Source organism: Chrysemys picta, chromosome 7 (assembly GCF_011386835.1).
Source record: "Chrysemys picta bellii isolate R12L10 chromosome 7, ASM1138683v2, whole genome shotgun sequence".
Classification (NCBI taxonomy): Eukaryota; Metazoa; Chordata; order Testudines; family Emydidae; genus Chrysemys; species Chrysemys picta.
Window position 1 is genome coordinate 69,148,773 of NC_088797.1, and position 17,702 is coordinate 69,166,474.

Genomic DNA, 17,702 nt, shown 5'->3' on the forward strand with positions numbered 1-17,702 from the left:
GTCTAGGCTGGTGGCCGAGGTGGGGCCCGATCCTGCACCCCTGCTCACAGGTATGGCTTACGCTCGTAAGTAAGAGCCTGTAGGAACGGCCCCGTTGGGGGCAAGAGCGGTGTCCCCCTCCAGGCCCATGCAGGGCCAGCAGCTGCCTTGAGCAAATAAGAGCAAGGCTCCAAATAGCACCAAGCCCGGCCGGTGCCCGCACCCCGGTGTGAGTGGCAGCCAGGCACAGCGGGGCTAGTCCTGCAGCGGGGCGCGGCCCCTTTAAGGCGCAGAGCAGCGGAGAGCCCCGCGCTGCGTGTGGCGGTGGGGAGCAGCAGCGGCGCGGTGCGTGTGTCAGCGCGGCTGGCACTGGCATTGTTCCCTGACGTCACTCCGCCAGCCCTGCCGCCGCGGCTGCGGCTGCCGCTGCTCTCAAACTTGTCTTTGTTATTCAGCGCTCTCCGGCTGACACGGCGGCTGTCTGCAAAACGCGGCGCCCGGAGTCGGCCCCGCAGCACCTGGACTGGAGCTTCCTCCACGCACGCTGCTGCTGCACCTCCCCGTTACCGACAGCGCTGGCCTCTAGCAACATTCCGCTCGTTTCCCCCCGCGGGGGCCCTTCGGATCTCCCTGCCAGTGGTACATTGCAATAGCACCCAGATCTGCGCCCCTGTATGTCTCCCCACATTTCCCTAGCTATAGAGGTGACCTGCTGGCGGGGATTTATTATTTACACAGCTGCATAGGGCTGGTGCTTTGCAGGCGCGTCAGGAGACAGTCCCTGATCGAAGGGGCTCGCTCTATGCAATAAGGAGCTCTCCACGCCTTCTGGTTGGTCTGTTACAAACAGGGTCAGAGGGGCAAGGGGAGGCAGAAAGCACACTGGGCTGGGATTCGGAGATCAGGGGAAAGCACTAAGACCCTTTAGTGGGGTAGATTTGGGAGAGGGACGTGGAAAAAGCACTAAGGAGGTGGGGAGGTTACTTTAGATTGAGGAACAGGAACAAAATCACTAAGGGACTGATCAAAAGCCCCCCGAAGTTAATGGCCAGGCTTCCACTGACTTCAATAATGGATCAGGTCCTCAGAGCATTAAAGTGTTAATGAAAAGCAGGAATAACACGAGGTTAAACGGATTTGGGGGGGGGCTACATTTTTTGAGGTAATAATAGCAACAAGAACATGATGAGGTTAAATTCTGGTTTGATGAGGGATTTATGTATTAGGAAGCAGGCTGGAAAAGAGAAGGTAGCAGTTAAGGGTATGACCCCTCCCCTACTAATCAACTCTGAATTCCTACTCGCCCTTCTCCTTACAGACGGAACACCCACGTAAATAAGCGAGCACCATTAAAATGGGTCAGGCAAACAACTGCAGTCGTTAGTCGGCATAAGTGCAAAAGTGTTCCTACCGTAAATAGTGCAATGTGAATACAGTTGCAGTTTGACTGATAAAAACATAGTCCCTCCCCCTTCTAGTAACTCGACAACCTTTAAACTAAATCTCTTTCTCCTCCTCCAACATCAAAATAAATCCGAGCCGATGAAGAGCTCTATAGCACTGTTTAAATTGCTTATCTTAATTGCATAATCTAACAAACCCCGTTGGAACCGGAATGAATATATTAGGCTTATTAACAACTCATCATAAAATATTGATTGTCCTGGAAGTGTTTTATCAGGGGAAAGAGAAGTCGGGGGAGTTGTTTTTAGAGGATTGGTGCTGGTAATAACAAGAATTGTCCTTGTCTTTTCTTATTGGAAATCACGCTGGATTTGTTCTTTAAAAAAAAAAATTATTTTTGTTATTCGATTGAACCGCCTAGCAGTAAGGTCTGAGAGCTCATCTTAAAGCCCCGAGATTTGCAGTGACATGGTCAAAAAGTGTGTGGGGCGGGGAGGATAGCTCTTTGAATTGATAGCAAAGAACACGATCAAACTTTCAGGGACAATTGGACACCCGCATCCGGAGTAGTTGCTATTAAAATAAAAAACAGCCCCTCCTCTTTTTTTTTCTGTTTTCCCCTCCCTCTTCCCTAAGCCGTCCTTCTTTGGGGAAGCTTGTGCGTGTAGTGATACCGCCACTCCTCTTCGGTCTGGAGATTGTGTTGGCTGGGGCTGCTACTGGCAGTCAGAAAGCTCTCTTAAGGAACGATTCTATTCTCTTGCTAGTCCTAGAAAAGCTTCTCTCCTTCCCCACCAGAACAGAGAGCCTTTTTTCCGTGGGGCTAGAAGGGTAATCCAGCGCTCCTCTCCATCGGTTCCTTTATCCCTTCCTTCCTGAATCATTAGGGCTGCTCGCCTTGAAAATAAAACCCCACAGAACTAATATAAAGTGAAACGCATCAAAAAGGCAAAAGAGCTTGACCCTTGCAACCAGCCATTCAGTAGTCTCTGTCCCCCCCCCCCCCCACTCCGTCTTCCCCCAAACCCCGGCAAAGATCCCCTTTGAGGAGAACATAAACTGGGGCAGCATCGCACGCTTTTAATTACATAAATTCCAGAGTGGGAATATCAAAAATATCAGCAATATCAAAATCCAGAGGGGAGGATAGTCCCATGCGTTCACTCTGGGATGGTTTGCACTGCACGCCATTCACTAGGATTAAGAGGAAGTTTGTGGTTTTTTTTTTAAATCCTGTAAAACAATATTTGCATTTTTAACTTTAACTTTATGTGATGCGGGGAGGGAAGAGAGGGGGCGAGAATAGAGAGCGAGGGACAGAACATCCCTACAGGAGGCAGCTCCCTTTCAGATAGGAATCTGGGACAGATTTTGCCAACAGCCACAAAGCATGGCCCTTTGGTAATAGAATAGCCAATGTAATTTGACACTTCAACTTGCTGTGCTCTCTGCTAGTTGATTCACTTACTCACCCACTAACATTGAGCTCCTTTTCACTGTCTGTATGGGGGGGGGGAGCAGGAGAGAGAAACCGCTTTTAAATGAAAAATATTTTTAAAAGCACCTGAACAGAGCTGCCAATCAGTTGGGGAAAGAGGATTTTTGCCTGCCTGCTTTCTTATTATATTTCTTACTGCAAGCCTGCTGTGCAATCTAGGTAAGTTTCGTGTCTATTTCAGTCTTATGTTCACACCTCCCTGTGTTTGTGACTGGGCAAGGATTGTATCTTGAATGAGGCGAAAGAATGGAGTAACCAAGCTAAGGAAATATATATGTATATATATATATAGAGAGAGAGAGAGAGAGAACATTTGTTTTTTGCGAGACAAGAAAATGTGTGAAGATTTCTTAAAGGGACAGGTTGTATCTGTGTGTCTGGAAAAGGAGAGGAGAAGGGGGAATGAGACAGAAAAAGAAAACAGGAGATCCAGCGGAAAAGGAAATTCCTTGCCTTTTTGTGATTGTAGCGAATAGAGATTAAGGAGCCAGAGTGTTCTATATTATGGATATGGGGCTCAGATCACTCCCTCACCCCCTTTGAGCTGGGGAGGGAAGGGGGCAGTGTTGGGGAAATAGGTGTCTTGACTGTAAAAGGAGGAATCCTTGAAAATTATACCGGGGGGGGGGGTGTCGTGTTGTAGATTTAAGTTTTAAAAGCTGAAACAATGAGGCGAATTAGGCATGCCTGAGAGAAAGAGAGCGAGCGATCTTGTGCCATAAAAACAAAGGAGGTTTTAAAATATTCCGGATAGCTTCTGTTTTCTGGCCAGTTTACCTTTCCTGACTGCTCCGGTTGTGCACCGACAGGCTCGTAATCAATCGAGCTGGCACTGAAGAATCTTTGGGGGTAAGGGGTGGGAAGAGGAAGGTTGCAATAGCAAAGTATTTTTCCGGGGCGGGGGGCGCGTGTGTGGCGGGGGGATTGGGCATGTTTTCCGGGCTTTGGGAAGCTTGCCTGAGTGTAAATTCCTTGTGTCTGGGTTTTGAAAGCCAGTTGGGACTGGGGCCTCTCTCAATCACAAGGCAGGAGTAGTCTCTCTCTCTCCTGTGTACATCTGTCCAGGAAGCTGGGGGGGGGGAGAGGGGCCGATTGAAAGAACCCAGCTCCTGCTTTCTTGCCATTGTGAAAGGAAAAAGGAGGGAATCGTTTTCACGGGAGACTGGCTGAGCTAGCTGCAGTAAAAGGGAGAATGGCAGCCAGTTAAAAGACACTTAAGGAATGTAAACATAAAAATAGGGGCCATCTAGTCATGTTGTATTCCTTGCTCTAATAATCTGGAATGGGGTTCTCTAGGCTGATTTTGTAATGGGGAAGGGGTGAAGAGGTAAAAGGAGGAATGGGGAAGTTGTTACTATACCCATTTTTTTACTCTGCAAACTTTTGTTTTACACGTGTATAGTTTAATTTCAATCCTACTTTGGAGTCTGTGATGGGGAGCATTAGACTAGTTCTTGTGTTAAGTTCCTTCTGCTGTTGCAGACCTCATTCTTATGCTTAATAAAACTGACATGTATAATGGTGAAAACATAACAAATTGCTCTGATTGTGGGTCTCACTAACTGGTCCAGGCAGCTGGACTGAGAATTAGAAACTACCACATATAGGTAATTTATTGAAACTGAAGCTAACTTAAGCAATAGCCCTGCATTACTGTTTGATTGTGCACAGTGTATATTTTTTTGCCTCAGTTAATAATCTGCAAACGGCTTAATGGCTCTGTAGCACAGAGGAATTGGTTTTCTCCATTTACTTCAGCAGGCCTGAGTGAAACTGGTATTCTGACTGCTTTTTTCAATGCATTGACATGAGGGAGGAGGATTTAACTTGGCAGCCTGAACAAATGCTCTATCAAAGGTTTCCTAAGAGACAGTAAGAGAGTCGGTGGGAGATGAATGACCTGGGGTAGTTTTAGGGTGCTACCTATGCAAGCTTTCTTTTAAATATGAAATGGCCATTTAGAACCCTGAATAGAACTGTGTGCATCAGAAAGGTGACAGGCTTATAAAATTTAAAAGGGCAAAAGCCCATTAATGTTTTGGCAAAGCTTTGGCTCTGGGCTTTGGTTGAGTAGTTCCAACTGCCTTGAAGTGCCAGAGCTTTTAAAGAATCTTTAGCAACAGCTTCTCTATAGTGGCAATATGGAACTTGGCCTTGTAAATTGGAAGGTTAATGATGCAGTCTCCTCCTCTCCAGACAGGAGAATGGGGGGTGGGTATAGGATATGGATACAAGGGTAAAAAAAAAAAAAAAAGCCCCACGATAAATGATTAGGCAGGGCTGTTGCTAATGAAAGACTATTCCAGCTTTAATACTTGTGCAATCATTTTGCACTGTGGCAAAAGTTCTAACCCAAAATTAATATACAGTCAACTGAGAAAAAGTTTGACAAAGAGGTTCAGCAAAATTATACACTTAGAACTACTGACAGTTTTTGGGAGAATTAGGATTAATCTAGCAGACACAGAGTTGGTCTCTGCCTCAAACTTGCACCCCCTTCTTTTGATCGAGGGAAGTTTACTATGGCATCAATCTTCTCTTGGCGGGGCCTGATTCAGGTTTATGAATGCCAGAAGACTTGCGCTGACCTTTTTCTGTTCAACTCGAGGATGTTGAAACACCAGCCATCAAACAAAAGACACATTGAAAGCAAGATCTGCAATAGAGCACGTGTGACTTTGAGGCTGGTTGAGTGCATTTGGTGACACTGTTTTCTTCTGAGTTCGGGTGGGAGTTGGGGGGGAGGGGAGAGAAAAGGCCATTTATTAAAATGAGATTGTGGAAAAAATGACTTAAAATAATCTAAACACCCCTAATTAGAGGACACAATTTTGCTTTTTTTAAAATAATCGCCTTTTTAGTTTCTTCAAAATTCTGAGGCTAAGGAAAGAGACTACAATGTTTTCTTCCTGAGTGCAATAATGATATGAATTTTGAAGTATCTATCCTGTTTATTTTTTTTTAAAGAAAAATTGTTTTAAAGAACATGAGAACTGAAGTTCTAGAATTGTCTTTAGGATGTAAAAAGAAGAAAAAAATAAAAAATTGCTCAGGATTTAATTGCCAGATCTGTGGTTTTGCCCTATATCAAAAGTAGTTCTTGTCTACTCTGTAGGATAAGCTTAAAGGAGATTTTAGTTTCATTTAAAAATAAAAAGCAGAGCCAGTTAATTTAGTATTTCACTTGTCTGTCTCATTAATGTCAACATGAATGGATGCTTTCATTGTTTACAGCAGCTAAGGTTCACAACACCTTAAATAAAATTTAATGATTTCAGAAATTGTGTCTATGGCAAAGGCTCAGTTAAAACTTTGTTGGGGAAAGAACCATGTTGCTGGACATCTATACAGTGAATGTTTTGTAGTGTCTGAGATCATGAAACCTGGCTATGAGTATGGTGTAGAACTTTGTTTTCCAAAATATTGTATCACACAAAAGATAATAGTTATTTTTTCCCATTACTTAAAGGATTTTTTTTAATAATCAGAAAGTTTTACAAGGAGTTGAAGTGATGGAATTCTAGGTACCATATGTTTCCATTCATAACTTTTCTTGGGAGTTGCCTGCCCTTTACCCTATATCTCTTCCACTTTTATAGGTTCCAAAGGTTTTGTGTCCACAACAAAACTCATGGGTGGTAATTACATCAGTGACACTACAGTTGATCCAAAGTTAGCTGGTCCCTAGCAACTTGACATGTGTGTTATCTGCCAGAAAAGCTTGGTTTCTCACTGTAAACCGGAAAAACGTATAAGTTTGTTAATTTTGTTTTTTGTTTTGCCTTCTGTCTTGCTAACGTGCCCTAGCATTTGGAGGCAATGGGGCCCTGCATTTCCAAGTTATACAGAGTACAGTGTGACTTGAGGAGTGAACATAAGGGTGGCTCAGGATCTACTAGTTTTTAGTCACTATGTCATAACAACTTGGGGAACCAAACAGTGCAGAGAGTAATCTAGTTATTGTTCTACCTGTAAAATCTGTTTCTTATACATACCTGGGACTGCAGTAGGTGCCTGTGGTAGCGAATTTAACCACTATGCAACTGACTAATTTTCCCCCCCTAGTTATACCAATTTCTCTGAAATCCTATACAGTATTAGCGTAAAGACATGGAGAGAATATTGCTGCGGAGTTGAGAATTGGTTTATGATTGCACTCATCAGCTACTGTGCTGACAAGACTTCTTTATCCATTTAAGATGTTGGTTTGTTTTTTAAAGAGGAAGCATATTTCATCAAGATGTAGTACAAAGCAAATATGCATGGGGTATATCCAGTAGTTGAATATGGTAGGAGCGTTTTGTTATTTCACTGAACTTTGTGTGGATCTAAACTTCCCTGCTGACATAAGGCTAGGCAGTGTCAGTGGAGCTAGAATTTATTCTTCAAATGGGTGTCTTTTTGGTTTAAAACAAAAGGTTTGCAAACGCAAGTGTTACTTTGTCATAATGATTTTATTCCTCTCTCTTCCCCCAAAGCAAAAACTTATGTAGCAATTTTCATTTTATTTGTTTACATTGGATTTTATAGAACAATCTGCATTTAGGTTGGTTAATTTTAGGAGGTTTTTAAAAGGGCTGTAGGTTGCAAGAGAAATGTCCAGGCAAGGAGGTGTAATGGATCATCTTAGTTTGACTGTTGGAGGCAGTAGTGTATTATGAGAGTAGAGATGGTCTTAGGCTTTGTCATGTGATGCTTTTGTTTCTAATAGGTTGAGATGCATTGAAAACTGAGTGGTTTTTACTACTTGCAAACGTTGGGCTCTGATTATATGAGCAAAGTGGTACAACTTTCTCCCAAGGAGAGAAGGATGAAAAATAGTGTAGACAGTACTTTTCTAGTGGGAGAGAGAAAACTATCTTGTGTAGGTCCTTAGTGTGCCTAGCTAAATTATCCAGCCCATGGTAATAGAAATTAACTTTAATCAGTGGGAAGAACCCAAATCTGCAAGGAACATACCCCTCTGTGTAACTCAGAAATGTTCATTTGATTCAAGCTGTCTTATGTTTGCATCAGTTGAGATAATTATACCTTTCAAACCTGCATATGGGGGTAAAAGCAGTAGCTTATATTCCTATCATTCAATTCTGGAACAGCTGGATCCAATTGTTTCTGGGGTGAGGGGATGATGGCCTACTTTTTAAAGGTGTCTCTAAAGGGCTAAAAACAAAATAGACCCATATGCCCTTTGTAATGATAGTTCAGTAATTTTTGTATTTTGTTTAGTTATTTAATAAGTTTGCATTCAGGTGGTCACATCTAAACTATCAAATTAACACTTCATTAAAATGAATATGGAAATTTTCCTTCTGTTGATACTGTCTCTCTTTGACTCTACAAAGCTGCAGTGAATTGCTTCACAAAGTAAAGTGTGTAGCCTATTGGTTCAATCTAGGTAGGATTTTTTTTTTTAAATATAAAATCCCTTTACTATTCATGGCACTACAGAAATCTGTGGAAGTACCATAAATCTGTGGATTTGGATTGCCCCTACTGTTCACTGTTTGTCTGCGTAAGGAGCTTGCTATTTGATTTTCTCCTGACTAAATGTTTATATGTCAGCGGATGGTGGAGAGTCGATTTATAAAACAGATGTCATAATACTAAGACATCCTTCTCCAGATCTATGCAGCCTTGAATTTTGTCTCTCTCTCTCTCTCTCTCTCATAAAGTATTCTGTGGCTCCCTGCCCTGCTATCTCCTTTGCAATAGAACCATATTTTAGTTTCTCAGTACTGTATGGAGTGCAAGCTCAGAGTCATGCTTGGTTGCTCTGAGCCTTCTTTACTGGGCTAAGGCCGTGGCGAGGTAGAACTACCTTTGGCTGGCCCCAGCTTCCATGAATATTGTGTGTGCAGACTCAACTGGTTGCTCAGCTTTTTGTTAATTGTGAAGGGCACATGTTTTTATCTTACTACTCTCCACAGCAGCCACTACTTCCTGAAAGCTTAACATAAGGTAGGAACTGGGAGCAATTCCAAACTAGATATTAATAAATGTATCTACTGGAAATTAGCATCAGAATGAAGCCAACAGACATTATATACCTTCCATACAGTGTGATATGAAATCAACATGGTAATTTTCTAATCACTGTGTCTGGCCTCTTGAAACTGTTTCTTGCCTCTGCTATTGTAAACCACGTGTAAGAAATCACTGGAGGAGGTAATGGGGGGTTGGGGAGGGGAGGGGAGGGAGGAAGAGGGGAAGGAGCTGTGTGTGTAAACAGTCTCCTGGTGAGTTATTTCACAAGCATAAGTCAATCTGGGCCAGGATGGTATTAATTGAAGGATACTAACAGGTCGATCTGCTTAATACACAAATGCATACAGTGTAGATAAACTGTGCCCTGATCTTGTTACAGTTTTCTGTACCTGGTGAAATATTATCTGCCCTCGTTTTGTAAGGACCTTTTGCTTAACAGATTAACACACTTGTTGGCAGAGGGGACTTGGAGGAGTGAAATAAATGGAGAAATGCAGCTCAGCTGTGAGCAAGTTTGGGGTTTATTTGTTTGTGCATGTCTGTGAGACTGCAGAGCATGATGATTGACTGGCTGACAAAGCCAGTGTTATCAGTCTCATAGGGGTTTCCAGATAGTCTCATAACTAATCAGAGCAGTTTATTTATTGGGGCTACAGTGACACAGATATATGACAAAATGGTAAGGGCTTCAATTGGTCATTTAGTAGGAAAAACAATTCCTCTGATAAATATGTGTTTGTAGGGTGACCAGATGCCACAGATTAAATATCGGGACGCGGGGGGGGGGGAGGCCGCGGGGGAGGGGGGCAGAGAAGAAAAAAGCCGGCGGCGGAGAGGGAAAAAAAAAACAAAAACGGCCGGAGCACCCCCCAGCCGAGCCGCGCTCCGGGCCCTTCCTGCAGCTCCCTGCCCAGCCGTTCCCGGGCTCCGTCGCCCCGGCCCCGCAGCAGGGGCTGCTCCGCTCCACCCCGCCAGGGCTGGGACACTCGCCCCCGCAGCCCCGGACAGCCCCTCTCCAGCCGCGGGGAGCTCGGGGACCTGGGCAGGGGGCGAACCAGGTAGCCGGGCCCGGCCCCTCCCGGCAGGAGCGTGTCCGCCTCCGACCCACCGCACTGCCCCGCGGGCTGCAGGGCTGGAGCAGCCTCCGCACTGCACTCCCGGCCCCGGGCCCTGAAGGCGGCGGTGAAGCCAAGCGGCTTGCCCTGGTGACCCTAAGTGAGCCTAGGGGGCGAGAGTCCCTCCAGGACGTCAAAATTGCTTGTTTGTCCAGTGTCCCGACCGCACATCGGTCGGGACGCGGGACAAACAAGCCAATATCGGGACAGTCCCGATAAAATCGGGACATCTGGTCACCCTATGTGTTTGTCTCTTGGCTGTGCTCCTGTTACCCTCTGAGAACAGAAGAGCTTTTCAGCCTGCTCTGAAAGGTACACCTTCTGTGCCTTAGCCAGCAGTTTTTAAAGAGTAAGCATCTCTTCTCTTTTCCTTGTTTAAACACCCACCCTCCCCAAATACAGTCAGCCTGAGCTTTCTGCCTTCCTCTGTTAATAGGTCATGACTATTAATAGGTCATCACTATCACTGGGTGATAGTGCTACTATAGTTAAGGTTGAGACTAGTTTACTGTTTAGCAGCTGATTTTTCTAAGTGCTTTGAAATCCACATCCTTACTTAGATTGTCTTGAAAATTGTGTGCCTCATGAGAATCCAGGGAGAGTTAATGGTCCAAATCTGAGATCTTTCGATCAAGGTGTTCCTGAAATACATTCCCCACCCCACCTCCTAAAAATCACATGATTCAAAATTTTACAGTTCTTAATGTCTCTCCCCTCACCCCCCATATTTGAAGCTCAAATGATGGCTTTGATCCTCCCCAGTCTGGTATCACCCACTTGCAGTTTATCTCAGTTTGGCACCCTTATTGCAAGAGGCTATAGCAGGAGGCATGAAGGAGCCAGGAAGAGGGCAGAGCAGGTAGGTGAATGGCAGTGAGGTATGCAGTGTTCTTGTAGCCATGCTGGTTCCAGGATGTTACAGATACAAAGTGTTTGAATAGCAATGAGGTGTTCCCCAGGTGATCTCCTTCAGCCCTCCCATCATGGCCCCCTCAGTACTATCATTTCCTCAAAAAACAAGGGAAATTCACTGCCCAGAAATGGTTAATGCAGGGCTGAGGTTGACTGGAGTGCCTCTTACGTCATCAGGAAGTCAAATGCACCTATACTTTAATCTATGAAAAATAGGAACTACAGAGTTAAAGTACTGCCAATTGTGCCCTGCACTCTTAACTCTGCCCTCTTTTGAATGATACCCCAGCCCACCCCGACAGATAACATTGCAGCACTCTGTCCTTCCAGATGATATGGAACACTCCAGGGATGGTAGCTGAGTACAGCAGTAGAAAATGTCAGGCTATGTCCTCATTAAGGCAAAAGTTTTATATTTAGGATGGGTTTAGTGAACACAAGCTGGCTGTGCCGGGCCTATACCAAAGCATTTCACCTGTTCAGGACAAACCACCTCAGAGTTGGCAGATGTTACCTCCCTTTGACCCTTGTCCTAAGGATTCCTTCTGGAACATCACCCAAACTTACCTCTTTCCTGTAGTGTGTTGTCATGTATGCTTGCAGCTTGCTACAAATCCCTATGGCAACAACAGACCATTGTGCTCTTCTGCCCACACAACCCACATAACTCAACACAGAAAGGAGGGGCCCAGGATACATTTGGGTGCAGATGCACCTCTCCTCATATCCCAGTGTGAGCTGTGGCAATCTACAGCAAGTATCCCTGCACCAGTCAATATAGCTGTTAATAACACACTGAAGAGCCGTTGGCACAGAATGCAGACAAATGAGAGAATACAGTTCTGTGGGACACAACCAACCACTTAAAATAGCACATTCATTTAATTATTCCTAGTGTCTTCCTATTATAGGGCAGCCCTGGCTGAAACATACTTACACTTTATCATCAATGGCTCTTGCCAGCTCCAGGGGGCAGAACGGAGGTTGTGGGGAGGGATTGGTGTGTACCTTGACTATGTATTTCCTGGTTTTGGTATAGGTATTCAACGTTCTGAAAGGGAATGAGGCACTGTCAGGCAACCTTAACTGTGTGTTAAGGAAGCTTTTGGGCAATGACTTAAGTTGGGTTTAATAAGAGGATTCCTTTCTCACAGTGAGGTTTTTAAGAGCTCCCCTTTCTGCCTCCAAATTTAATAATGTTAAAGCAAAACAAAGCCTTTATAGTCTGGAACAGGCTCTTTTTCCAGGAGCTGTAATGTTTTCAATTAAGTATCACACACAGCATGGCCTCAACACAAACCTTAAGGATTCCACGGGATTGCAGTTGCTCATAAGATTTTGGCCACCTTAGTGACCAGAAATTGGAATGCTTATCTGTAAGGAAAATTTGCCTAGAGTGTGTTTCAGGTTAAGAGAGAGTTTGAGAATGCTGGTTACCAGGGTAAGAAGTGTGTGACAGTAAAGAGCCATCACTGTTAAAAGCGGAAAAGTGTTCATAGGTCAACAGACATCCCATCTGGTTGCCTTTTCCTCTTCCCAAGGGGGAAAAAAAGCATTAAAAATAATTTTGAGACTTCCTCAGTGGCATTAAATTCTTAATAGAACAATTTATAAATGAGAGAGAGGGTTTCTTCTGCTGCGGTTTGCAGAGGGAAAGAAGAATGATGTGACTCTCATAAGATCTGTCTCATTTCTTTGTGTCTTTCCTACAATTTCGATGTTTGTTTAAAGCTCTTATAACTCTTTCCCAACAATAGGATCACAGAAGTTAACTTGTTTACAACAGGTGCACAGCTTGCACTGGCTGCCCTTGCAGCAACCCTATGCCACCCCCAAGCATTTTCAAAGAAAGCTTCCTCTTTTTGTTCTGCTGCAGGGTGATGCACTTTACATTTGATTTAACATTTTGTATCTAAGATTGGAATGCTCCTTCTAAAAGGAACCTGGTTTAGTGAACTTCCTCCTGACAGTGCTTCTATGATTATTATATCTCTTCAATCCAACCTTATTAAAGTACTTTATAAACTTTAAGTACAGCTCATGATGGCACTGTTATGTAGGTATTATCTCCATTTTATAGATAAAGAAACTGAGGCACTGAGAAGTAGTTCCTTGTTTGTGAACACTGTGCAGATAGAGTATACGCTTACTGAAAACTCTAAGGCAACTTAACTGTGGACTCCCTGCTGCTCCGCCATAATAACATCTGCATTTTTGTGCACTCCTCACCAATTCATCTTTTCTGCTGCTCCTCCCTCATAGCCGACTGATCGAACAAGCTTTTAAAACTGCTGATGGTGATTCTTCAGATGACCTGTTTAAGGAGTGTTGCAAATCAAGAGACTGAATGGGGAAGAAATATTTGGTCAGACTTTTTGAAACTTTTGTTTTTTGTTAACACACACAAAGCTCCAATGTGCAATTAACAATTGGGAGAAAGGACATCTTTGTCAAATATCTCACACCCACATCTTTCAGTTATGGTGTAAGAGCTCACTTCAGTCATCTGAGGCCTACAAGAAGTCTTCTGGCAAAACCAGACCTTGCAGATCTGATACTTCTAAGCAGCATTCCCTCTAATTTTTCCCACCCATGTGCGGAATGAATTGTGTTATGTGCACCAATATGGAGGTGATGTGTGAAAAAAATGCCTCCGTATTGGTGCACATAACAAAATTCATGTGGTGGGGTGGGGTCAAGGGGTTCAGTGTGTGCGAGGGGGCTTAGGGCTGGGGCAGAGGGGTGCGGGCTCCAGGGTGGGGCCAGGTATGAGGGGCTCAGGGCTGGGGCAGAGGGTTGGGGTGCGGGGGGTGAGGGCTCCAGCTGGGGTGCAGGCTCTGGGGTGGGGCTGGGGATAAGGGGTTTGGGGCGCAGGCTGCCCCGGGGCTACGGCAGGAAGAGAGGACTCCCCCCAGCTCTCTCCCCGCAGCAGCACCTGGGCTGGGGAGGGAGGAGCACCTCTCCCCACCGCGGCAGCTCCAGAGAGGCTGCGCTGGGGGACCTGCGCGGCCCTAAATAGCTTGCTGCGCGGCCTTGCAGCTTACAGGGAACCTAGCATCTAAGGTATAAGTGCAAGCAAAGAAAAACCCATTCAGACTTTGTTTATATTTCATAAAGAAGCATGAGGCAGACACAAGTCCAATATTTTTTAAAATCCCGTGCCAGTGACTTTGAATTGTAATTTCCCTGTCAGGTCTGTGTGCTAGGACTTACAGGGTTACATTTTAAGAGGTGATGGGCACTCATTTTTAGTATTATTATTTGTGTTTTGTATTAAAGTAGAAATTGGGGATTGGGACTGCGTTATGATAGCCACACTACAAACACATAGTAAAAGACAGTCCTTGCCCCAGAGAGCTTGCAGTTGATTAAAATAGATGTGGGCGCTCGGTATTTCAAAAAATCAGGCCTCTTTTAACTCAGACCACTGGTTTGACAGGCAGAGGGGTATAATAGTAATTCTAGTAACTTTCTTTTGAAACTCCCTGAAACATTAATAAATATTTTTCTGTCAAGTCTGTGGCATATGCAGAATAAACAGTGGTGTGGTGTATAGCTTTTACTGGCACTGGTTTGAATTGACCTACATAACTGACCAGTGGCAAAGCCATTTGATAATAATGAGGACATCTTAACCACCTGCCAATAAAATCCTTAAGTCAGACCACACACCATCATATATTCCCTGTGTGCATGTGCATAGTATTGTGTATGCAGTTTTGCATTAGGTATGTTTTGTGCTTTTAACTCTGGATCTTTTGGTTTCATCGACCTGGAAGTTCTCTATGCAGGATTCCGATTCACTTTAAAGGAAATTGTGCATGCAAAAGGTAGACTTCCAGGATCAGGACCAGAAAAGGCAATAGTCCTCGTATGTCACAGCTTTATTGTGATAATTTGTTCTGCTGTAGAAGATGGAGAAAAATTTGTTCAGAAGCATTTATTTAGGAAGCTAAAAAACTAGGACCTTATCTGGCATTGATTTAAATAAGTGGGAGTGGCACTGAGTTGGTAATATCATTGACACAGATTAAAAGCAGAGGGTCTGAAAGTAAACTGCTCCATAGGAACGGTAGTGTGGATAGATGACATCTTAGTCCATTTATCCATGCTCTTACAGTTGCCATTTAAGGGCAGATGCAACAACAGTAAATAATGTCTTAAATGTTTATCCAGAACAACTTACTAAGTAAATCTACCAAAATATGTACAGATCCACTGGCTCTTACAACTTTCCCCCTCCACTTCTCTCTCAGCCTGCCTTGTCAGAAAATACCTTATGTGCTCAGAAATAAGAAGAGGTCTGCAACAAAATATTTAATATGCTCAATTTGGGTTTATTGTAGTTCCCTTAACTAAAACACAGAGATGTTAAGCATCTGTATTGAAGATTTGACATATTTCCATGGATTGGGTTAGAATGTAAGTTGACTGATTGGTGCAGTGTGTTAATACATTATCTTTAATCTTTGGATATCTGGGTTCAATGCTACCTTAGGTGATAGAGGTTCCTTGCCGATTTTAACAGATATTAGACCTGTTTAGATACAACAACAACAACAACAACAACACTGATTCATGTAGTACAACTGTCCCACAAGCTTGTGCTGTTTCTGGTAGTACCCTGCCTGGCTCTGCTCAATGCTGTTAGAAACACAGGTGAATGTAGGGTTGCCAACTTTCTAATTGCACAAAAGAGAACACCCCTGCCCCACCCCATGCCCCACTCCTTCCCTGAGGCCCCACTCCTGCACCTTCTCCGAGGCCATTCACTCCATCCCCCCTCCCTCTGTTGCTCGCTCTCCCCTACCCTCACTCACTTTTACCGGGCTGGCTCAGGGAGCTGGGGTGTGGGGGGGGGGCTCTGGGTGGGGCCAGAAATAGGGGGTGCAGGAGAGGGCTGGGGCAGGGGGTTGGGGTGCGGGAGAGGGTACAGGGTCCCGGCGACACTTACTCCGGCTCCCAGGAAGTAGCCACCAGGTCCCTGCAGCCCCTGGACACGTGCTGCCCCCGCAGCTCCTATTGGACACAGTTCCCGATCAATGGGAGCTGCGGAGCCGGCCCTTGGGGCAGGGGCAGTGTGCGGAACCTCCTTGGCCGTTCATGCATCTAGGGGCTGCAGGGACCTGGTGGCTGCTCCTGGGAGCTGTGCAGAGCTAGGGCAGGCAGGGAACCTGCCTTAGCCCCGGGCCCCTGTTGCACCGCTGACCGGACTTTTAATGGCCCAGTTGGCAGTGCTGACCGGAGCCGCCAGGGCCCCTTTTCGACCGGGCATTCTGATTGAAAACTGGACGCTTGGCAACCCTAGGTGAATGTATTTATCACTGAAGTAAAAAGGGGGGGGAAATCACATGAATATATACTAATTTTGTTCCATTTATAACAGTTCATTACTAAGGCGAAGCGAGATGCTTAACAATAGGTTTTTGATCAGGGCTTCATGTAATTGTTTCACTAGATTCCTTTCACACTTAAATGCAGAAAGTGAAAACACCCTGATAGGTTCCAAGTAATTTGTCCACTCCAATGCTTATTGACTTTATTATGATGTGACATGACCTGAAATAATAGGAAAATTATTTTCTCAGTGCATAAACTTCGTTATAACTGTTTGAGAAATTCCTATTTTGGGAATAGTCCTGTCATGAAAGCGCTACCAAAATTTCTGATGCTTCTTTGCAGAAGAATTTCAAGTATTTCTGACACTGCTGTATAGTTTAGTACTTTGTACCTCACTGAACTTGGTTTAAACAAAGAAAAATAGAGGCCTGGCATGTCATTTTTAGCTCCCCGTTGTCTGAAACTGTCTTTCTCAATAGAGAGAAATGGAAATAAAAATATTGGTAGTATTGCCTAGCAATTTCCCAGTATATTAAGTCACAAAATGATGAAACATACATATCTCCTGGCGCATTAAATATATTTTTAAATACTTATATTTTTCTGTTTATTCCCCTCAGGCTCTCGTGACTTCTCACTTTATTTTGTGGCAGAAATTAGTAAGGCAGGAAAGTGATCTGAAATTTTCTTATGGAGGAAGCAAAGAATTTGGAAGCCAAGTTTCTTTCCTCACTTCCAATGTGGATTTGGAAACATTTTCAAAGGAGGCTAAAGATGAGCTATACGTATGCCAATCCCTTTTAAAAGATTGCTTGGCTTCTTTGGTCAATAAATACAAAACCCTAATAAACAACACTGAAAAGGCTGGTGTTCTCTGGCAACTGCTGTGTTTGAAGATAGACATGGCTTGTTTTGTGAATGTGTAATATTTTTAGTTTGAGATACAAACACACACCCTGATATAACCACCGTACCCTTTCCATTTACTTTAAAACCTAAGGGGTCTAAGGTCCAAAATTCTTAAGGCATTAAGGTGTTGCTGTGCTGAACATTGCAATGCTTAACTGATTTAGGAGCCTAAATGTTGATGGAATTTAGACCCCCCCAAGTGCCTAAATCCCTTTTGAAATGAGATTTAGGCTCCTATATCACGTAGAGTTGGGACACTGAGCACAGCAGTGCCTACATACTTTTAAAAATCTGGGTCTCAACCCTTACAATTAATGTATATTGGCCTGCCCTTGCCCACACATGCAGATGAGTAACTTAAGTTGCACGTATAGTACACCTAGATACTTGCATTAGTAAAGATATGTGCTTAAGTGTTTGCAGGATTGTGCCCTAAAGGTTTCGTGCCAGGAAGTAAGATCAGATTTGAGATTTATGTCTTGAAAACAAATGTGGCTTAAACAATACTTGTAAGTGAAACAGGTTTGAAAATGTTTTGAGGTGTGTTTTTTTTCCCCATG

At 44.1% G+C, this 17,702-nt stretch overlaps 1 protein-coding gene across 18 annotated transcripts in view; it reads left to right on the plus strand.

Annotated features, from left to right (window-relative positions):
* The first annotated feature begins 2,744 nt into the window (after window positions 1–2,744).
* The window catches only part of ZMIZ1 (zinc finger MIZ-type containing 1), a 497,476-nt gene continuing 482,518 nt past the window's right edge, over window positions 2,745–17,702 (plus strand). For 4 of the 18 annotated variants that reach the window (XM_065553356.1, XM_024107234.3, XM_065553369.1 and 1 more), the window contains exon 1: window positions 2,754–3,040. The gene's annotated coding sequence lies outside the window, so the exon portion shown is untranslated. Of the gene's footprint in view, window positions 3,041–17,702 lie in introns of all 18 variants that reach the window. The other 14 variants (XM_024107232.3, XM_065553368.1, XM_024107233.3 and 11 more) reach the window with 9 other exon arrangements.